This window comes from Paralichthys olivaceus, chromosome 23 (assembly GCF_024713975.1).
Source record: "Paralichthys olivaceus isolate ysfri-2021 chromosome 23, ASM2471397v2, whole genome shotgun sequence".
Taxonomy (NCBI): domain Eukaryota; kingdom Metazoa; phylum Chordata; class Actinopteri; order Pleuronectiformes; family Paralichthyidae; genus Paralichthys; species Paralichthys olivaceus.
The window spans coordinates 1,073,295-1,096,877 of record NC_091115.1 but is presented as its reverse complement, the minus strand read 5'-3'; the positions used below and the strand labels follow the sequence as shown (position 1 = coordinate 1,096,877).

Sequence of the window (23,583 nt, the reverse complement as noted above, 5' to 3'; positions counted from 1 at the left end):
TGTGTGTGTGTGTGTGTGTGTGTGTGTGTGTGTTGCAGTGTTTCACTCCTTCAGTCTGCAGAAGTGAGCAGCTGCTGTGTTGTCGTATTAAAAATGAACTGAAGGACCTGAGCTCAGCAGAACGTTGTTCAGGAATGTAAATGAAAACTCATATTTATCACTGTCATTGAAACTGACTGAAAAACACAAGGAACTAAATCGCTCAGTCGCGTGTGAACCTCCGTCACGACCCAATAATCTGACTCATGATTGGTTTTCTTTCTTTTTATAGAAATGTCAGTGGTCCGACCTAAATGATTTAATTTTCATAAAACACAGTTGAAGTAATGAAATAGAAATTTCTTAACTTCAACCGTCTTAACTTAATCCAAAACATCTCCGATGTGAACACAGACGTCTGGTGCGTTTGGAATCTAAGATATTGTCTCACTAAACTCAACCAAGTTATTTCTTCAGAGGAGCAGTTCAACATTTTCACAAACGTGTTTCCTTGTTTCCTGATGGACAAACCCTCGTGTCTACAGAGCCAGAAATCTACGAGGCTCCTGGCGTTCTGACAACTGCTCCTCGCCAGGAAATGTTCCAGAACATAATAAAGATTCTTCTATTTTATCATAAAATACGACAGAAGATTCATTGCAATGTTTCAGAAATGTGCTGTAGAGGCAACGGTGGGAGAGAAGTCAGATTACTGCACGAACAAGTAAAAGCTCTGTACTCAAAACTATACTAGTAAAAGTTCCACCAGTAAAATGCCGGAGAAGTTTTCAGGAGTTGCAGACCGGCATCTTTCATGACGGAGCTCCAAACATCCTGAGAGACGGGACAAGATCATATCTCATGCATGTTGGTTATTATCTTATAAAACACGATGACAACTCCCTGAGCTCGTGTCCAGTAAATCCCTGCAGAGCAGCTCTGTTCCATCAGAGCATCGTCAAAGAGAAAGTGAAATATTCAAGCACAATAGAGTAATAATACTCAAGTATTTAGAAACAAGCAATGAAGTAAATGCACATACTTTCTTTCCACTAATGCATAAATGTAAAAACAAGATGCTTTGTCTGGAACTAGGCCAGAAACACGACCGACAACCTTTACAACAATAAACCACATTTCTCATTCACTGCAAAACCAGACATGAGTCATTCAGCTCCACGACACACGGAGCATTTCCATTCTGCTGGATTTAAAAAGAAAAACATTCAGGTCCCGAAACACCACAAAGGTTCTTCAGTTCTTCAGAGATCACGTGACCCAAACATCACACAGGGAAAAAAAACACGTGTCGACCGAAGAGGAGACAGAAAAATTCTTTGAAAATCACTCGATCACTGTCGAGCCTCAGCAGCTTCCTCATGAAACCATGTTAACAACCTATAGATCTGGATTCTTACAACAATCGAAATATACCGACATCACTTCCTTCACAAAGCTTCATGGTAATCCATCGAGATCCTGCTAACAGGCTAACAGGCTAACAAACAGCTGAAACCTTGACGGAGGGAACAAGGATCAGAACTTTCCTCGAGGCTCAGCTCACTAAGTGTTCGAATCATTTTGTCACATTCAGCGTTTGTTTCACAAAGCACATCGTGATTTAACGGTTTGTTTATTTCCCGAGCTCACCTGGCAAAAGGTCCGAGGGCTGCAGGAAGTGGTCATTTAAGTCCAGCCCACAGGAAGTGGAGGAGGCAGACTGAAGACTTCTTTATTATTTGATTAAAGTTAATCGTTCTTTATTTTGAAAGGTCGTTAGCGTTTTATGTTTTTGTCGTTCGTAAAAACTAAAATATCGGATAATTACTTTCTAAATTTGTGACGTCTTTGTTTGCACGTGTGCTGAACTCTGCCAGCTCCGTTCAAAACAGACAGAACCCAGACAAACACGGTTCATGTGTTTTCTGATCCGTGGTTGAAAGAGAGACGATCCTCGATGTCAGAGTTTCACTGTGTTGAACCCGACGCTCACTCCGACCTGCTTCCTGACAAACCTCCGCTGTTCTGTCCTACTTCTTATCCCTGCCTCCGCTGAACGACACAGCTCACAGGGAGAGGCCTGTGAAGATCTTTGCGGGGAAAATATAAACGTGGGTCAATGGAGAAGTTTCAACAATCGCTCCACGCTGCTGCTTGTGTTGTGAAGACGGAGCGCGATGTACCCGGCTTACTCAGACGTACGGTCCCCGGGGAAGCATCAGCATCACCCTTGAATACAAAACACTTAAAAGACAAGTGCAGTTTATTAAATCGGCCTCGGTTGCTGGAAACAAATGTGTTGCTTTGTCACGGAGGAACAAATATCCACTCTCCAGAGAGAGAGAGAGAGAGAGAGAGGGTGAACTCTTCATTACGACCTGCAGCTCCGCTCAGATCTTCATCTGAGGTCCAGACGCTGATCTTCATGTAAAGTCGGGACTCGTTGGAACCGTTGGTCCGATCTACTTCAAACTCAGCAGGTGTGTTGTTGGGGGGGGCAACCGTGACACGTGACACGTCGGGGGCGGGACTCTTCCATTCAAGTGACGTCACCGATCGCGCCAAAAGCAATGAGCTTGTTTTCCAGATCGGAGTTCTACAGCGTCACGGAGCTTTGAACAGCTGAGCGAGCAGCAGCTCTGATGTCATCACCAGGTCCGCAGGTAATCTTCTGGCCGCGGCTCAACTTCTGTGTTCTCTGTCGATCGCCTGGGTCGGTTCTAATTTAAAATTCTGACGTTTAAAAAATCATCGGGTTATTAATGAACGTGTGTGTGTGTGTGTGTGTGTGTGTAGATAGTGATGCAGCAGCACAGTTTGGTTCAGTCAGCTAAATGCTAATCACACGTTCAATCCAAACCTCCACTCATCAATCCTCCTTTCATCCCTCCATCCTTCTCTCCTCGTTCCTCTGACGTCTCCTCTGGATCCTTCCTTTGTCGCTCAGTCATCCTTCCCTTCTTTCCTCTTTCCTTCCCTCCCATAGTCACTCCTCCTTCATCCTCTTCTTCTTTCCTCGGTCCCTCCTCACGTCCTCTCTATCTTTCCTTTCCAACGGTTTTATTTCCTCAGTCCCGTCCTTTCTTCCCTTACTCCTCCTTCTTGAGTCTTTCTCGCCACCTCTACTCCTTGGCCTCCTTTTTCCATCCTTCCATTGCCCCTTCCTTTCATTTCCATCACTCTTCTTTTCATCTTCTCATTTCATTCTTCTTCTTTCCTTTGTCTTCATGTATTCCTTCCTTCTTCTTACAACTTTCTCTCCTTCTCTGACCTTCCCTCTTTCACTTTACCTCCTTCTCTTCTGTCTTGCTCCTTGACCTCCTTCTTACCATTCTTTCCTCCTTTCTTTTGATCTTTCATTTCTCTTCATTCTCTGCTCTCACCCTCTTTTACTCCCCTGCTCATTTTCTATTGCTTTCATCTTAGCCTCCTTCATCTTTCACTCCTTTTCCTCTCTTTCTCTCATCTTTATAATCCCTTTCATCCCACCTTCCTCCTCCCTTTCTTCCCATCTTCTACCTTCTCATTTTACCTTCATTAATCTCTTTCTTTCTTTCCCTCTATCCCTAATCAATCCCTCCTTTATTCCATCCTCCTTTTCATACCACCCCTCCACCTCCTCCTTCGCTCCTCTCCTCCTTTGCATTTTCAATCTGTCGTTGCTTCATTTAATTATGCGAACAATATTTTTCATGCCTCCCTCCTCCTCCACCTATCCCTCCATTATTCCACGACTGTGTTCTTTCCTTATTTTTATTATATTTCCCTCCTCTTCATCTCCTCCTCCTCCTCCCTCTACCTTTCCTCCACGCCCCCGTCCCTCACTCCTCCCTCCTCTTCCTCGCCTCTCTCCGTCCTGAGAAGGCAGAAATTGATTTGATCACTAATTGTGCTGAAACAAACAGAAGTTGATTAATTCATGTTTACGCTCCCCCGCTCTGATAAATGAGTCGCTGCGCGGAAAAAAACTAACTTGTTAACATGAGGAGAGCGAGAGAGAGAGAGAGAGAGAGAGAGAGAGAGAGAGAGTGGGGAGAGGAAGAGAGGGAGACGGAGAGAAAGTTAAACTTTTTGTATTGTGAGCAGTAAATGGGATCACTGCCTCGTTTAGCCCATCGGCTAATTAGAATTCACCGTGTGTGTCCATTTGTTGGTATTCACTGTGTGTGTGTGTGTGTGTGTGTGTGTGTGTGTGTGTGTGTGTGTGTGTGTGTGTGGCCATTGATCAGACTGACAAAGACTTATTATGGTGTCACTTTGTGTGACCTCTTGTGACCCAGCTGGTGAGCAGTATGTGTTTGTGTGTATATATATTTATATATTTTTTAGCGTGTCTGTGTTTATATAAATATATCTGTGTGTGTGTGTGTGTGTGTGTGTGTGTGTGTGTGTTTGTGTGTGTGTGTGTGTGTGTGTGTGTGTGTGTGTGTGTGTGTGTGTGTGTGTGTGTGTGTGTGTGCATGCCCAGCTAATGACTTGTCAGCTTCCACCACAAGAGCTAAAGGTGACACTTCCTCCCTGGAGTCTCACACACACACACACACACACACACACACACTGGTCTTACTGTATTCCTGAGGACCCTTCATTGACTTCACACACTTCTACCATCAGCGCTGAACGCATCACGCTCAAACCAAATCATAACCATCGAGCAGACATTTAAACGTGCACAGGGAACAGGGGTTTTGGACGTTTGGTGGTAAAACAAAGCCACACTTATCTGCACACACACAGACACACACACACACACACACACACACACACACACACACACACACAGACACTGAATACCAAGTACAGATTCCTCATTCTGGCTTCGCTCCCTCTCCAACACAAACATCAACAAATGCTGGAGCTGTGAGAAGAATTCATATTAGAGGAATTAGACTTTCTGTAAAGTTGGTCTGCGATCAACAATCCAGGAGTTAGACACCTGCGACCGGGAAGCTCACAGGAAACCAGCAAGTAGACACATGCACCTGCAGGTTGAGGTTCACACACAGGTGTTTGTTTCCCAGAGGTGTCCAGATGTTAAACATTAACTCGATATATGGACTTTAACTGAGCACCAGGGAGTAGACACGTGTGAACCGACACACAGACGCACACCTGCTCCTCCAGTAACACAACCTTAATGTGGACTGACAATACTGAGGCCAGGAGATATAAAGATCGCCCCCCTGGTGGCTGGCTGCAGTATAGGTCACCTCCTCCATGTTAGCAGATGGGACCAAGCTAAGATGATTACTTTTTTTTCCAAGTGTTCATGTTTCTGATATGTTCTGTTTTAATTGGTTATTTGATGATGTATGATATAAAAACAGGCGGAGACTCTTTTTGCTCCAGTTTTGTGCAGTGGCAGGAAGTGGAGACGTGTCGTCCATCTTTATTTGCTGTTTCCCTGCAGGAGACTGTAACTGGAGGGTTTGAGCTCCTCCGACGTGTCATAAGATAAATCTGAGGAATCCTGAGATGATTAATGACGGAGGAACCAGAACAAGGTCTTTTCTGAGATTTGCTTTATGTGTAGAATATAGGATGACGCTCATCCGCGGTTTTTTAAGAGCACATGTGAGAAACCACCGGTTTAATTAAAAGTTAAAAGTTTGACATCAGATCTTGACTTTCTATCGTCAGAGGTGGAGACAGATCTGACAGAGCTGTTCTCACACGGTAAATGAAAAGACTGAGTCACCTTTGGATTTTGACTGGAAATGTGAGGAGTCAGTGCTGATATCAAACCGAGGAGAGCTTTTAAAACGAGAGAGGATCTTAAAATCAATTCTATTTCTGACGGGAGTCTGGTGGACGGAGGTCAGTGCAGGACATCATCTCTCTCACTGCTGCGTTTTCACCTGCAGACGCATTTTTATTTTAGCTAAAACAAATGTTTCTTTAAATGGACGTAACTTGTAATTTATAATTTCAGTGACACTGACCAGAGGTTTACTCGGCTTTACAAAGCTGTGTCCTGTATAATGAAAATGTAACGGGATATTAATTTATTTATATTTGATTAAATCAATATAAGAAAATATGAGGAATCTGGCAATGATTCCGTAGATATCATTATCAAACCGTAATGACAAATAAAACGTAACTGAGGTTTGATTTTTTAACAATTCAGTCATAAACTTTACTTTAAAAAACAAAATGCAATTCCAACCAAGATATTTCTATAAACGAAGGTTCTGCACAGTTCTGACTTGTATCTTCTGTGAATCAAACATAAACACTGATATCGATGAAAAGCTCAAATTGGTTCCGACAGCTCCACAGGACGAACAACATTTCGCTCCCTTCGCCCTTAAAACAAGGAAATCATCCCTAAAATTCCTCCATCACAAAAACCCTAACGAGCTCGGAGGAAGCACCGAGAGCAGGAAGCTGTGGACGGAGCAGCAGCGAAGGTTCCTCGCAGATCAACTGGAGAATCGACAGACTCGAAATAAATTGAACCCATTTGTGCAGAACAGTCGGATCCTCTCGCTCTGTTCTGCTGCGTTCAGCCGCTGCGTGACGACCTCTGACCTCTGACCCCCCCCCCCCACACACACACACACACCTCTCTCTCTCTCTCTCTCTGTGACTCGCTCTCCTGTGGGACTCACCTCGTTAAATAAAGCTTCATCTAAAATAACTCCATCCTGCCTGTCTGCCCTGCTCTGCCATAAATCCTTCATCAAACACAGAGAAGTCCGATCGATATCAAACCACCAACGCTGAGAAGAAATGTGCGAGTCTTTGCCTCGGCTTCATCTTCTGACCGATGATACTGACGACACCGTTTTATCAGCTGAATAAAAAGCAGTCAAGGTCGTTTAGCGTCATTCATTTGGAATTCTGCTCATCCTTTGATTCCACAGTATTTGTATTTGTACTGCATATAAAGGACGTGCATGTACTTGTATGTGATTACAACAGAGCTACTTCACAAGCAGCAGTCGACCACTCATGGTTAATAAGACTTTACCCAACAGCACTAAATTGTATTTCAATATGTATTCACAGCAGCTTCAGACAGCCGAGCCTGGCGAGAGTAAAGATGCAGAAAATATTTTAAATTATTAATAATAATTAAAATAATAATAATAAGCATTATGTGAATATTTGACGTAAAGAAAAAAAAGAGTCCAACATCATCGTCTTTGGAAACTGATTTGTTGTATATTTAATTGAATACAATTAAAATGTTTCCCATCAGTCGGCAATCACACGTTTCGCATGTTGATTAACAATCAAACCTCTTTTATAAAAGTTTTCTGATAATTGTCTTTGGCTCCGAACTCCGCTCGGTTTTGAGGGAATTGAATTGTTCCACATGTTTTTCCACAGACCTGCAGGTTTCCTGTCGTCGCTGTGAACCAGGAAATGACGATAGCGCGGTTAGCTAATCAAAGCCCGTTGGATAAAAGTATCTTTGAAAGACTGAAGAGATGAAATGAATCGTCGCCACGGAACTCACAAAGACGATTAATGAAAGTTAAAAATACAGAAGCGACAATGAAAGCCTTTTTTTCTGGAGCTGGTTTTTTGATCCACACGGAGAAGATGAATACGGATGAAGGGCGGCACGGTGACGTAAAGACGAGGAACGTCTTCACCCTCGTGTTCAGTCCGCTCGACATTACGAGGTCAGCGTGACTCTGATCTCAGCTGATCGCGTCAGGTCAGTTTGATCCGAGGCTTCTGTTGAACAGACACGACGGCCGGTCGAGCTGAGATCTGCTTTTTCTCTTGTTTTTAAATGAGTGGACTTATTATTAATGGAATTCATTTTATTCTGTTTTAGTAATTAATGTTGTTTGATTAGATGAAAACACACATTTTCATGTTTTTATGGAAGCTGAAGCTCTAATTTTGCAAAGTTATCTGAAAGTAGTAGAAAACCTTCCCCGAGTGCTTTTCCATTTTTATTTGTTATAAAATGTTTTATTATTCTGTAGCAGGAGTAAATTTATTGCCAGAAAATGTGTCTGTGAATAAATATCAAGTAGATTTTTCATGTGTCTGTTATTTATTACTTCCGTTCACACAGAGGGACAGAAACACAAGTCGAACCTCAGCTTCACTGGAATATTAAATACAGATCGCTGCCGTCCCACTGAAACCGGTACGTGGAATTCTCCGAATGACAAAGTTATTTATTAACTGTCATAAAAACAAAGAAGAAACAGGTGCCTGTGAAAAATACAAAACAGAATCACAGGCTGAAATATGACGGATCGTGAGAAACGTTATTTAAGTTTTCTGTTATATTTAATGGAAGATAATAATATAAGATAATATTTAATGGAAGATAATAATAATACTCATGTGTTAGTATCTCATCATTGATGATTATTCACTGATAACGGACAGTTTGGTGGAGGCGGTTCATGATGTTGTCTTGGAAACTCCATTTCTGCCATTTTTTTATCGGCTCATTCAAAACAAAGTCGATTTAAAAAAAAGATGAAAATGTCTCCGGATGTTTAATTTTCCCTGCGTCCGGCTCTTTATACGATAGATTAAAAAAAAACGACCTCTGACCCTCTTCAAAACGGGCGGATGAGCTTCACCCGAGTCAATCTGCTGCTTCAAGGTCGTCCTCAGTCAAGAAGCGTAACTCCGATAAAGATTTATAATCCAGAGCTCCGTCATCTGAAGACGCTTCATTGAGAAGCTCCACAAAGCTCGACCCTGTGACTCAAATCTTTCACCTGCGTCAAGATCGTGTATTTCCAACTTCCTCACCGCTTCATAAAGGTTCAGGAGACGAGTTTACCGAGGTCAAGGTGTTTTAACAGCCGGGAGATTTTCTACCTCAGGTCTGAGACAATGTCCCTGGATCGGTCATGGATCGGTTATTATGTGCGGTTAAACTGTGACGTTGTCTCCGCGTCTTCGCTGTCGAGACAAAACGAAGAAGCAAACAAAAGAACAGCTCTGTCACCTGCTTGTTTCCTCCAGGAACAACGCCTCGGGCTTGACAAACCAGTGGAGGAGGAGTTTCCTGCAGAATCCCTCATCTTTACATCGGGGAATATCTGGGTCACAAACATCGTAGATCATCAATCCGTGTTGCAGTCGACGTGCCCCGCGTTCCAAGTCTAAACATTTGGGAGCTGCACGCTCAGCTGGTGCCGGGAGCCAGTGTTCACGATCAGTGTGTGAGGATTTACCCGTCTGAGTTCAGGAGTGTACTAATCCTCCGATATCGAAAATGACTCCCCCAATATTGACATCAGCCCAGAAAGACCCACATCCGTCTGGACTTATCTGAGAGTTCCGCCCACATTTAACCCAGAAGTTAATCCACCTTCATGTTCAACCACCAGAACCAAGATGTGACACCTTCTGGAAATCAAGATGCTTTTGACTTTAAGATTCTGCATAAAGGTTGTGTTTGGATTACAACAACCAAGATGGTGGACGGATGGTCAGAATTCTTTAAGACAACGAGGACGGTTTCTCTCGATGAGGAACTTTCAATCCAGACCCAAGAGGCATCGATTCAGATCTTCCACCTCTTCACTTCAGGTCCAGGTGCCACAGATGCTATTTGTTTCACCGAGGCCACGTTGTTCTAAAAGCCTTGGACGTCTCAGTTTCATGTTCTTCTGGAGTCTGACTAAAGATAACTAGTGCATCTTGGCAGAGAATGTGATTTTAATTATAGCAGAGACAGACAGCGCGTGGGAGCTGAGAGACCTGGCGTCAAACCAAGACCGAAAATAAAAAAATAAGTACGTATGATCCAGACTCGGCTGCTGAATTATTTATTTTCATTTATTCCGCCAGCTTTCTCTTGTACGACTGTTAATTAGGTGCAAAGATAATTACTTACTAATTGTTTTCAAAACAAGACGAACAAGGAAAAAACCGAGCGACGACCAAACCGGTGAGAGGCAGCGGAGCGGAGGGAGGAGGATGGAGAGAAACTGACCCTGATGGACGGAGGAGAGGAGCGGAGGGAGAAGAAGGAGGAAGACTTTCACCTTAAAGCACTTCTCCAGCCTGAACTCGCTCCAAGTTGCAGATGTGTCGGAAGTCAGGAAAATATTTGAAAAGGCTTTTGGACGAAAGCCTCACAGTATGCATCACCATGGAAACGGACACACCCTCATCATGGGATGTTCCACTCTAAATGAAACCAGAGGCATCCGAACGCCAGGATGTGTGTGTGTGTGTGTGTGTGAGAGTGTGTGTGTGTGAGTGTGTGTGTGTGTGAGTGTGTGTGTGTGTGTGTGTGTCCTCAGGCAGTATAGACCGGCTCTCTCTCATCCTCACTTCCTAATGAGATTTAATGCCGAGTTGTCCATTTAACACACACACACACACACACACACACACACACACACACACACACACACACACACACACACACACTTCATCCACCACAACTTTAATAACTTCCTTTATCCCGGCTGCTCTCTGCTCATCTGACACTCGCACCTCTTCCCCTGATCAAGTCGTGAAACACTGACTGACCTCCAGGGGGCGCTGGTATATTTTTATTGGCCGGGGGCTAAGAGCGGCCATGTTGGCGGATCTAAGAACTGGATGATTATTCACTATATGGACATTCATGGTCCTCAGAGGACGAATCATATGACAGCTTCGTCCTCTGACCACGGCTCAGAGCTCAGGCACAGCAGGAGGTTGACCAGCTGTTACTGAAGGTGATTTTCACTGTACACACTCTAGCGCCACCATCAGGTCAAAAATGTATTTCATCGGAGGTTCTGCAGCCTCCTGCATTTTCAAATTGTCAGAATGTGGAAACTAGAGAAGGAGGAGAGACGTTTTAATATTTACCAAGATCATTGTCTTTTATTTGTTTAATTTTATTTGTTTAATTTTATTTGTGCAAACTGGTGAAAAATCCTCCGTCCCCCGTTGTAATCCTCATAATCTCTGGAACAACGTGGCGGCCGTCAGTTCACCGTAACCATAGTTACCTGCAGCCTAATTCAATCCCCTGAGCTCTGAGCCGTGGTCAGAGGACAAAGCTGATGTTATTACATTAAATTTGTTATTGCCAATAAATCCCAGAGCGTCTCAGTAAATCTGTCCCTCACTAATCTACCGTGTCTGTGGATCCAAGCTCTGAACACTGGATTCTACAGGAAACCACGACAGAACCGCTGCCTGTGGTTGGACGCCTCTGCCGACGACTGCAGGTCATCGTTGGGTCCGACTGAACCTTTGCACCACATTTGAAGAAAATCCCATAAGGTGGTCTCAGGATCTCATAACAGGACGAACGGACTGACACAAAGATGGACGACCCAAAAGCACCATCCCACCACTAGATGATAATAAAACAATTTCTGTGTCCGGGCTACGTGCGGTTCACCGGCTGACATGTTCCAGAGTTGAATATGTTGAAATATGTGATGTCGGGACGGAGCTCAGAGGATTTATGGAGAAATCCTCCGTCCAACTGTAGCAGGGATTCTCTCCAGCAGGGGAGAGAAACAAAGACAGACATCTACTGTACGAGAGGAGAGGGAGACAAAAGACCGGCGAAGAAAAACAGAGTCTGACAGCTGAGCTTCAGGGATCCACCCTGAGGTACTGAGTCAGCTACCACACACACACACACACACACACACACACACACACACACACACACACCAGAAAACACTGACTGCGGATACACACCAAGAGTGTCTCGTATCACCACAGGGGGCTGACAAAAATCCGTCATGACACACCCATTGACTCAAAATGGGCTTTGAAGCAGAACCATGCTGCCTGCACACACACACACACACACACACACACACACACACACACACACACACACACACACACAGAGTGCTGACACGTCTCGCTGTCTCTCTTCTGCTGTCACAAGTTTATCTCTGTGAAACTTCAGAGAGGCAGAGGAGGGACACGGCGGCGTGAAGAGGAGGAAGAATGAAGCAGAAGAAAAGAAACAAGCAGGACTTTTATTATTGGCTGAATTTAAATCAGTCAAACTTTTCCTCTTGTTCTTTCTGCAGCGGTGAAATTATTATCAACGTTTTCTCTCTTTTCATCGCTCCATGAAGAACAAAGCTCCACGAGATTCAGAAACAGGCGTCGATCGTGCGACGACAGTTTTCTGATCCGATGATGTAAGAAACATCGTTATTTTATAAATGAACTGGTTCTCGTGTAGCTTGAGCGGAAACTAACAGTGGAATTAGTTTTTTGATAACAGAACCGCCCCTGTGTACTCAAACCTGTGAATAAGAAAGAAAACTCCAGGCACTCTGAGTCCTGACTGTGATAAAAAGCTTTTAATATTTCATGTCGGACACCCACACGTTTCATGTGGGCGTGAGGATAAAGCACTTAGGACTCTGAGCGCCCCCCTGTTTTTTTGTCCTGTGGCCCCTGACTCAAGAGAGAAAGTAATTGAGTCTGACTTTTAGGATTATTTGTATTATTTCATATATATATCTCACATTCCAGTTCACCTGGTGTGATCCTGGTGAGAGAGGAAATAAGAAATGTGCTGCAGCTGTGATCTGAACCACAACGTTACTCAAACAGTAAACTAAAGCACATTTCTGATTGGCCGGGAACCGCAGCATGTTATTCCACAACTGATATTATTACACACATTTAATCTCCTTCATTATTGATTCATGGACAAAAAAGGATGAAGCCACTTTCCCGAAGTGATAAATGACAAATGTTGTGAATTCTGATTCGTCATCGTCTGAACATTAAATGAATCTCATTGATCTGTGATCGCTCCACTTCCTCTGCTTTGTTTTTCCATTTCCTCTCTTCTATTTTTACTCCGTTATTTTTAGTCTCGCAGGTGAAGCCTCCGTCTTTCGGCACAGTCAGTGAGGACGTGGTTCAACAGCTCGTTACCATCGACTCTAATTAAACAACATGAAACTGTCTCTGATGAGAATTAGCTGCTAACTCACCTGATCCTGATAATTAGAAGAAGTTTTATACTTCGACTTGTTTTCTTTCCGCTCAAGCTTCTGTTGTTTCCTCGTCAGCTGCTGAATCTGTCACATTTCATTTTTCTTATTTAACCTGAATGTGACTCAGACCTGCAGAGACGTTCAGGGAACTTCTGTAACTAAGTAAACTACTCAGAGCTTCAACTGGTGCATTCAAGGAACTCCTGTGTGCTAAGCTAACATCAGATTCTAAACTCCCGTCACATCAGGTGATGAAGATCGGAACTTTCATTTTGTTATCTGGTGCATTCAGGGACTTCGACCGTTTCTGACGTTTAAACTTGACAAGCTGTCGCTGGTTTCCATCGAATCTATTTTCACTGTCGAGCCAACATGGACGCCCGGTCGTTAAAGGGCTCAGAACATATGGGAAAATGAGTTTCTACCTAAGTTTCCATGACGACTGGAGATCAGGTGATGAACCACAACCTTTTTCATCGTCAGACCTGTCAATCAGCCTGGGATTGACAGGCCCGACCAATCACGTGGTCAGAAAGCTGCTGGTGGTCGTGGTGTTTGTTCCTCGACTCGTTATTTTTATTTCCCTTTTTTTCCGCAGCAGCAGATTCTAGTTCTGAGGAAACACGTCTGAAAATCTGAGGTCACGACCACAGCTGTCACACCACTGAGACACAGTGTGTGTGTGTGTGTGTGTGTGTGTGTGTGTGGGTGTATGATGGTAACAGAGAGTGAATTTCAGGTCACGAAGGTCATTCAAAATTTAAACTCCATTTACAGTGCTGTTGTACTGTCACAGTGAATACAATCAGTAAACACACACACACACACACTCACACTCTCTCTCTCACTCACTCACTCACACACACACACGCACACACACACACACACATTGTAGTCGCTTCTGTAAAGACCAGATATTAGGAGTGACAGTTTAAAAAGGTTTCAGTGTCATCGGCAATACGAGACTAAGTTACACCTTCAGAAACTCACTGAAGCACACACACACACACACACACACACACACAAACACACACACACACACACACACACACACACACACTCACACACACAGGGTTACAGTCTCAGCAGTGTGACAGCTGCGGTCAACTCTCTGAGCAGTTTCATAACGACAAACAAAAATTAAAAATGCAGTCGTGACACACACACACACACACAAAGACACACAAACAAACACACACACACACACACACACATAGACACACACCTTTGTCTCCAGATCACACGATGAATCTGCTGCATCTGAAGTCGACCTTAACGTGATCGTCACATCTGGAATTACAAAAAAACAAGATTCTCCAGATGTGGTTCATGATTTTAACTTTTGTACATTTAGAATGAGACTTGAATTAAACACCAGAGTCAAAGTCTGAATCTTCGGCTCATTATATAAAAATATATAGAATTTAATTATAAACATATATAATATATATATCATTATTTATCGGAGCTCTGTCCCTTCAGATTCCGTCTTGTGTAGAATCAGAGTGGGAGGGGAACACCATCGCCAACTAGTGTTTGTCTGTGTGATAGCAGACTGACTCAGACACACCAGGAGCATAAACCAGTCTTGACAACATGTGTAGAAATCATTTAAACGTGTCGATATACCTGTGATCTCCCACATTTTTAAAAGTCACTTAACGTTTGAAAATCCTCTCGTGCGCTCGGCCGTCGCTCAGAAGCGAAAAGTGACGCCTCCGCTGAACAATCAGAGTGAAGTGGTCAGTCATCACATTAATTCAGCGGCAGTGTGAGTGGGAGCAGCTGATTACTGATGGATGCATGTTTAGGAACTGAGTGATTATTTAAAGCTGCATTAGCTGATGTTTGTCGCCACTAGGGGGCAGAAATACTGCGCAGATAAAATAAGCTGTTGTCCGACATGACCTCGGCTCAGACGGAGCAGCGCGACGTAACGCTGCGGAGATCACACACCGACAACAAAACCTTCTGCGAGTCCGGCACCAAATGTTTGTGTTTTGTTTTTTGCTTCTTCACAGAGAAAGTCTGAATCCTCCAGAGTTCAGTGCAGGTCTGAGAGCAGACCACTGACTTCCTGTCTCCACGTCAGGGTGCACCTCGGAGGGATGTCACCGCCATGTCGTCCATCTTTATTTACACATTATGATCTTCACGAGTGACGTGTGGCAGCTCTCAGGATTCAGGAATCCAACCGGTTCACATCTGTTTTCTCCATTTTAAAGAATTTAAAACAGAAACTCTAATTATTGAATATTCCTCCACATGCTTCTTTCTCCGGCGTCTAATGAATTCTGTTTTGAGGATTCTGCTGTAATGAGCCGCTCGTGTCCCTGTTATGAAAATATGTTTTATATTGAATCGATCCGTCCCTGCATCCTCTTGACTAGATATTGTATTTCTATAGAATTCACAGCTTTGAGATGAAGTGGGAGTTCAGCAGGCGTCCGCTGCAGCTCAGCTCCTGCAGCAGCTCGACACTGAAGCCATTAGAGCTCAACATCCGTCCTGACCTCACACACTCATCTTTCTGCAGCCGTGAGGACACGCGCTGCATTCCAGAGCCCCGACGTTTATCCTGAACCTGATCTCCAACTTAATCCAACCTGAATCTTAAACGAGGTAAAATGGTGGTGTCAGTTCTAAATGTAGCCACACAACCATACCGCAACACACACACACACGCACACGCACACACACACACACACACACACACACACACTGTTCTCTCTGTGCTTCAAAAGCGTGCTGCTGCTTTTAAATCAACACGTGAAGAAGAAGGAGAGAACTGAAGCAAAAACAATCAGCAGCAGAAATGAATTATTAGCTCAGAGTATTCACACAAATACGCTCGAACACACTGTATATACATATAAAAGAAATAAAGACGTGGGGCATATAGCTGTGCACAGACACACACACGCACTCACCCACACACACACACACATACACACACACACCATTTCTAGATGTAATGAATAATTTATGTCATGTGAATGTTGTGGGTTGAACACAGTAAAATGTAAGAACAGCCTGCAGGGAGAACACAAGCAAACATTTCCTGTCTGTCTGTCAGACTCTCTTTCATTCCACCTCACGTTCAAATGTATTTTATTTGCATTGACGAGTCCGACGTGTCGACACAACACAATAAAAAGAACAAGGACCAGACGCTGCCAAACCAAATGAAACATTCAAATTCACTATGAACAAAAACAAACGTGAATGCAAACGTGAAAACACAGAAACATTCTGTGTAAAGTCACATATTTTACAGACGCATTCTCAAACAGACGCAGTGGGAACATCATCTCGCACCAATTTTCAAATGTACATATTTTTTCTCGCCCGGATATTAAATATGTTTCATCCACTCGCTGCTGCTTTGAGAATATAAATGTTTTCCACTCGGTGTAGATCAACACTGTGGGATCCACTGAACACGTTTCTCCGAAAGTCTCCTGAGACTCTTAATCTCAGGGTCGTGGGTTCGAGTCCCACCTTAGTGATATTACATGTTAGAAGATGTGACTCTGTGTTTTAACTTCTCTGAGTGTCTACGTCTAAACTGGAGATCTGACAGACGACTCATTTTCTCCCAAAAACCAAACAGAAATACGAATAAATGAGGTTAAACAAAAGAATGACAGCGTTGGATTTAAATGTATACAAATGATTTTGCTGTTGTGTGTATTATCACTTTGTTTAGTTCGTGCTCAAGTCGCTCCCGTCTCTAACATTCATGGAACCTTTTTAAATTGTATTATTTATATATATATTTTTAGATCCGGTTTTGAATAGATTTCCGTTATGTTCTGTTTTCAGACACGACCTTGTGAATTCACCTCAAGTCAAATTATCGTTGAGCCTCGTCAGGTGGAGCTGCTGAGTGTGTGTGTGTGTGTGTGTGTGTGTGTGTGTGTGTTTCTGCTTCCTCCCTCAGTGAAATAAAAACCACTCTCCTGACACCAGGTTCTTTTTCCCTTCATATCCTCTGTATTTATTGATAATCCTCCGCCCCTGCAGTGATTCTCCTGTAAGGACAGATCCCTGCCGCAGTCTTTTCACAAGGTCGCCTGCATATAACACCTTTTATTTCTCTGTCCCCTGAAGTGAGGCCGATCACCGCCGCCAACTCTCCCACTTTTCTAACTGATGAATCAGGATGTAGGTTTGGTTCCAGATGGTGAAGAAACACCTTCATGTGCACCGTTAACAAGCGAACACGTTCTTGTTTGTAGTGAAACAGGCTCCAAACGAAACCAGATGTTTTTGGATCTGCACCAAACACACAAACATCAGTCCTCTAGACATGATGTGTTTTAATCAAGATGCAGAAAAGATTTTCTGAAGAAATGTTGTTAAATGTCTCATCTCAAAAGTTTTCACAAGTTCCGTCCAAACTCGAACTCAGTCCGTCTCAGCTGTCAACAGAACGCGCTTTTGTCGGAGGTAAAAATAGAAATGATTTTCACTGAACCGAGTTAAACTTATATTTAGTTTCCCGACACATTTTGAAAATGCTGCAGTTCGTTAAAAAACATTTCTTCAACCTCTTTCAGGAAAACGCAGCTGATAGTTTTTTTTCTCTCTCAGGTCGTAAACACCTCAACATCCTCCGCTGATAAGAGGCCTGTGAGTCGCCTGAGAGGTCAAATCCAGGGCAGAGAAAATCCTCTGCTGGACAACATCTTGAATATCAATGTTTTTCTCCGCTCACGTCTTCTCTCGTCTGGACTGTCGGAGGATTTCAGACTTCAGTCGGAAAACCAACCTTTAACCACAGTGAGAAAGAAAACAGACTCCTGCAGAGCAAATTATTCTTTTTTTCAAGTGGGAACTATGTTCTAGTATATAAATAAATATATATATATATTTATATATATATATATATAAAGAAACTTTCACACTGAAAGAAAACAGGAACATTATATGAGTTTGCTTTACGTTAACATGGTTCTGTTAAAGATGGACGACAAGATAAATCCTACAAAGCTGAAACATATATGTCGCCCCCTGGTGGCCCGGCTGAAGTATAGGTCATAAAACCTCCTCCATGTTAGCAGATGAGCCATGAACTAAACAAAAAAAAAAACATAGTACATGTTAGATAAGATGGTTTCACGATTGACAGCTGAGATGGGCTCCTGATTGGTCGAGGCACGTGTATGGGCGGGACCCCAGGACGTAGGTATACATGAAATCACTGGGATGAAGGAATATGACAGAGCTCCTTCAGGAGCCGCTGGACTCCATGTGGTGTCTGTAATAAACACACTTAGCGAGCTGCCTCCGCTCATCAGCATGTGGAGCAGCAGGACGTTTCCTTCCAGCTGCTGAGTTCCAGTCTCCGTGCTGCTGATAAAGTCCGGTCCACAGTCCTCGTCCTCCTGCTCCCGCCTCTAATGATGCTGTTATTTAGCTCTGAGAGGCTGATTAGACTGTCGGCTCGATCATTTCCATTATTTACCTCGGCTGACTTCAGCTTTATCTCCCTCAGCAGCTCGTTGGAGGAAGCTCAGTCTGCTGTTTGTCTTGCTGCGAGTAAAAGACCTGATAAATAATTAGTTTGAATCTTCTCTTTTATGTTCAAATGAAATGATTCTTTTTCCATGAGTCCCAGAATCTCGATCTGTGTTTGGATTTTGAATATTTATCTTATTGTCATAAGACCTCCTGGTATCTGCAGTTGTTATCATAATCGTATCTGCAGGGATTCTTCTTTCTTTCTTCATTTCAAACCACTTCTCCTTCAGATGTAATTTGTTGGAGCATGAAAGGAGCTTGTGGAACTGATTCTTTGAATATGACATTTCATTTAAGAGGAGTTGTATTTACACCATCTCTGTCCTTGAGCCTGGAGCAGGGAGCTGATGGATCATGTTCTCAACCTGTGGTGGTATTTAGATCACATTCACATTTTCCTGGCTTTGTCTCTGTCTCGTCTCTTCATAGTGACGGAGGAGGTCTGTGTGTGATCCTTCGGGCTGCGTTGTGGAGGAAGGAGAACTGCTCCCCGGGGAGGTTCTCCAGAGTGAGTCACCTTTCAGACCAGGAAAACCACGGCGCCCTCCTGGAGCCTGGGAGGAGTTTTCATTGGCAAGCGTCTTTAACCCCAGAAGCTTCTGTTAGGTGTGCCTCTCTGGCGAGGAGGTGGTTTTATATAGTTTTGCTGCCAGTTTTTCGAGAGTTAATTCTCAAGAACTCTTTCGAGATTGGGCCCCGGCCTAAAGTCGTCCCTCGGACTGCCTGTGTTAGAGATGATGGAGCCGAAACATCAGGAGAGAGTTGAGTCGCTGCTCATTGGGGTCAAAAGGAGCCAGTTGAGGTGGTGCGGGCATCTGATCAGGAACCTCCTGGGCGCCTCCCATTGGAGGTTTTCCAGGCACGTCCCAGCTGATGGGAGGCCCCAGGAAAGACCCAGAACACGGTGAAGAGACTACAAATCTCATCTGACCTGAGAACGCCTCGGGGTTCCCTCAGGAGGAGCTGGAAAGCGAAGCTGGGCAGAAAGACGACGGCAGCAGCATGTTTAATCTGCTGACTCCAGATAAGCAGAGAGAGATGAGATAAACAGATTAAAAGAACAGAAAACGAGTGAGATTCTTTGATTCTTTCATTTTCTTCTTCCCGTCTTTTCTCTCTGTGTGAATAAAACTCTTTCCAACCACCCGTCAGCATCTCCAGCTGCAAACACACAATCTACTCCTCCTGTCGGATTCTTATGCATATGAAAATGTGTGTTTGATGCTATTTCTGCTTGTTGCATCATTCCTCTCACAGTAACGTCTGGTGGACACTTTGAATCCATGAAAGGACTCGTCCGTCCGCATCCTCACGTCCGTCCGTCAGTCATCGCTGGATATGACGTCCCACGGTTTGTTTGTCTTCGCAACACACACACACCAATATACTTAATTTTGCCTCAGTATTGTCTCTCAGGCTTAAGGAATAGATTGAGAGTCTGACCTCTCTGGTTGACTTGTCAAAGACGAGCGTAAAACAGATTCAAAGCCGTGTTTAGCAGTTCTGTTAGACCGGGTCTGTTTTAAAACACCGGTATCTCAAACACGCTGCAGCTGAGACGTCGCTGCGAGGTTCAGTCCGTCCTTCAGGAATCTTTTTTCTTCCTGCTGCAGTTAGAGAGACGTCAGCTTTGTGGGTTCAAAGAATTTCAATTTCAATCACGGCAGAGAAGAAATAAGACGAGATGTAACAGGACACATAACCACCGAAGAGCAGAGAGCCGCTTCCACTTTCTCTTTCAAGTGTAAGTGCAAAGGTCAAAGTCGCCGCTAATGTAAAAAATTGAACGCCTCTTTGTCGATTTTTCCCCAAAACATTTCAAGCAGCTGTCATTGAAAATCCCTCAACTGCAAATCACGTGAAGACAAATCAACTCCTTCATCTGAAGACAAAACTCCGACCATCAAGATGTGAACGGGTTCTGCTGATGCTGCTCGTGATACCATCATGACGTTACCACGGCAACCACATGAAGCACTTCACTCATTTCCTCCATTCAAACAGAAAGACTACCCCCCCCCCCCAACACGCCCGCGTCAGACACCGTCTGCAACCAATCAAGTGCAGGTAGACGACGCCCACATAGGTGATGACGACAGGACGAACGTGTGTGAGACCAAATTCTTTCGTCCCTGAATTAAAATGTGAAATTAAAACAGATCAAATGAAACGTGAACAGACATGAAGCTTCAGACTTCAGAGTTTTTAAAGTTTGTCAGGCTGTTTATTAAAAACATGTCACTTCTTGTTGAGTTTGATTTCTGCTGCTGCTTTTGTCTTGTTTTGTCTCTCGCTGTTATTTTTATGCTTTTTGTTGTGGTTTAGTCTGAAACGAGGAGAATGAGATGAAACGTGTTTCACCTCCTGCTGGAGCGTCTCCTCAGCGAGGCGTCTCCACGTCGAGGCTTCAAATCTCTCATCTCTCCCTCGTCTGCATTACATCTGATTACGGCGAGTTCAAGAGCGACGAGAGCGTCTCATCACTGCTGCAGTGAAACTCTTCATTACAGGTTTATCACTGACAGACCGTCCCGACAGATCTCATCGACTCAGAATGTGTCAGCTGCTTTGAAAGAACATAAACAGATATTAATTTGTGTTAAAGGATCAACAGCACAACACACGAGTGAAGAACTATCGTCAGGATTATTGCTTTGATACCGATCAGCATGAATCAGTGTTTGTCTGCAGCTTAGTGATGGAAGGATTTTTTTCATGTGTCATTTCGTCGGCTCAAATTCGAGTCAGTACGATTTTAAATTCATAAAGTGAAGTTTAGCTTTTGTAAGATATGTAATGAAAAGAGAAATCATGAAGAAAATATTTGTGTTTACTGTAGAAGAACTAAATGAGTCACGTTTGGAGGTTCGTGTCGTAGTGATCGTTATCGTGGAGTTCGCTGCTTAAACTTAAATAAAACTTTATTTACAAACACGATTTGAACCTGAGTCCGTTAAGATAGATTTCAAACAGCAGCTTTCAAAACAGTAACTCCCATGATCCTTTTCTGCTTCATGATGTCATCAAACTTTTGTTGTGGTTTTGATTGAGAGACCCCTAGTGGCCGAAGTTACAAATTGTTTGTTTAAGCAGAGTGTTGTTTATTTTGAAAAATACCTGTTTCAAATTAAAAGCCCTCCAGGAGTCGAGGACGGCAGATCTCCGACTTTCACCAGCTGAGCTGAATTAATAAATCTTTGTATTTATCCTCATTTTATTTTGTAGTGTTTAAGACTCCGCGTCTTGTCGAGAGCACATGTGAATATTTATGTTTCCATCGTGACGGATTTGAATCTAAATTTAGCTCCTACTACTTTTAACCACATGACGAAACCTCCCGCTGCTCGTTTGTAATCTCAACGCTTGCACTTTTCTTGAAACAAACCGCTCTGCGTGTTCCCTGATAGAATGAAGAGATATTTATATCAGTGCTTCATTAGATGTGAGAGCTGTCAGCGACGCTCACCTGCAGCAACACGCACATACGTGTGAACGCAGGGTTTCTGTGTGAAGGCGGAGGGGCAGAGGCCCGTCAGTGTTAACAATCACACAAACAAGACGGACTGAGAACCTGAATATCCTGGAGGAGAGAGAGAGAGAGGGAGAGAGAGAGAGAGAATTTGTCTGTTTCCATTCGTCTCATCTTCCTCCTCCTCTGTTCTTTTCTTCCTCTGCTCCTCCTCCTCCTCTTCATTTCATCTTCATTATTGTGTGTGTGTGTGTGTGTGACAGATTGGTGTCAGTTCTGCTCTGTTGAGACATCGACTCCCTCGTTCTCTTTCCGCTGTGAACTCGTCCTCTGTCATGTAAATCTCTACAATATGAATAATCGTCTTCGCAGTCGAACTCTCGTTTTGTTTTTCGTGCCCGACAGCGACACCGAAAAATCCCTTGAAATTTCCTCCCGAGTGCGTCGTTACCGTTTTTGAGAAGAATTATGGAAAAATCGGAAAAAGAGACGACCTGAGTTCAAGTTAAATTATTTCTGGTAAAATGAGTTTGACCTGACACGAACACATTCAAATACTTCTGTGTACAGTGTTTAACCAGAGATCGAACTTACACATCTGTCCACGTGCAGATACTCTGGAGTTCTCAGGCTGTAAAATCTACGTAACCGACTTATTTTACTGACGGCCGCAGTGACCCCTGCTGGATCATGAGTGAAACTACTTTTGTAGTTTGTATCACGTCACCAAAATCACTTCCTGGTTTAGAATTGCGCCAAAACAGACACGTGTGAAACAAACATCCTGTACGACCGAAGCACTTCCTCCGATACGGACGCTCAGTTTGGTTCTGCGTTAGTTTCAGACGCGTTGATAAATGAACTTACAGGTGAAGCAGGTGAGGTCACAACCAGAGAGGCTCGTCCACAGGGAGCAGGCGGGAGGTCAAGAGGAAACGTCAAGGTTCGATTCCCTCAAACAAGAGCAGGATAGAATCCATACAAGGAAGTAAGTGAGTCATGTGACCGAGAATCAGGAAGTGAAATGACAGGAAGATGAGTGACATTTCCAAAATAAAACAGGAAGTCCAATAAAGCAAATGTAGCAACTCTACAACTGCCCCGCCCACTCACACTCCAGAGCTGCCCCGCCCACTCACACGCCTCCGTTCACACAAGAGTAAACTCGTAAATAAGATTAAACACGTAAATAAGAATTAACCATGTTGAAGAGGATTCATCTTCACAGTCTTTCACTGGATTTCACTTTGTGTTCGTCGACAGGTTAATTTATATTTATTTATACTTCCTGCGTCGCTCGCAGCCGGATCACGATCCCGCAGAGTTTCACCACATCGACTCGTTAACAGAACCTGTGGTGACGTGGAAGATCCCGCCCACCGAGCCACACGGAGCCCAGAGGAAAGGTCAACCAGCACATCATCTTCTGACAAACTGATATATAAAAGATGAAATGAGAGAGAGAGAGCGAGAGAGAGAGACCCAGATGCTGAGCACTCCCCCCTCCTCCCCCCTCCTCCCCCCTCCTCACTGCACAGCTCCACCCGGCTCCCGCTGCCCTGAAGGCCGCAGCAGAGGGACAAAGCCAACACACCATCTGAGCCCGAAGCAGCCAGGGGGCGCTTCATTTACGCTAGAGAGCCTCCGCAGTTAACCCAGCACAACACCCTGCAGCCAGCGCACACA

The 23,583-nt window shown here is 43.8% G+C and overlaps 1 protein-coding gene and 1 long non-coding RNA gene across 2 annotated transcripts in view; one reads left to right on the top strand and one right to left on the bottom strand.

Annotated features, from left to right (window-relative positions):
• LOC109644512 (thyrotropin-releasing hormone-degrading ectoenzyme-like) overlaps positions 1-22,827 on the bottom strand; it is a 134,275-nt gene extending 111,448 nt beyond the window's left edge. Inside the window, exons 1-2 of the mRNA XM_069519826.1 lie at positions 22,765-22,827; positions 14,128-14,192 (exon numbers count right to left, since the gene is read on the bottom strand). The gene's annotated coding sequence lies outside the window, so the exon portion shown is untranslated. The remainder of the gene's footprint in view (positions 1-14,127; positions 14,193-22,764) is intronic.
• Positions 11,079-20,985, top strand: LOC138406771 (uncharacterized). Its single transcript, XR_011240143.1, has 3 exons — positions 11,079-11,541; positions 14,924-15,524; positions 18,858-20,985. It is a non-coding gene; the product is annotated as an uncharacterized lncRNA (long non-coding RNA).
• Positions 22,828-23,583: the final 756 nt, after the last annotated feature.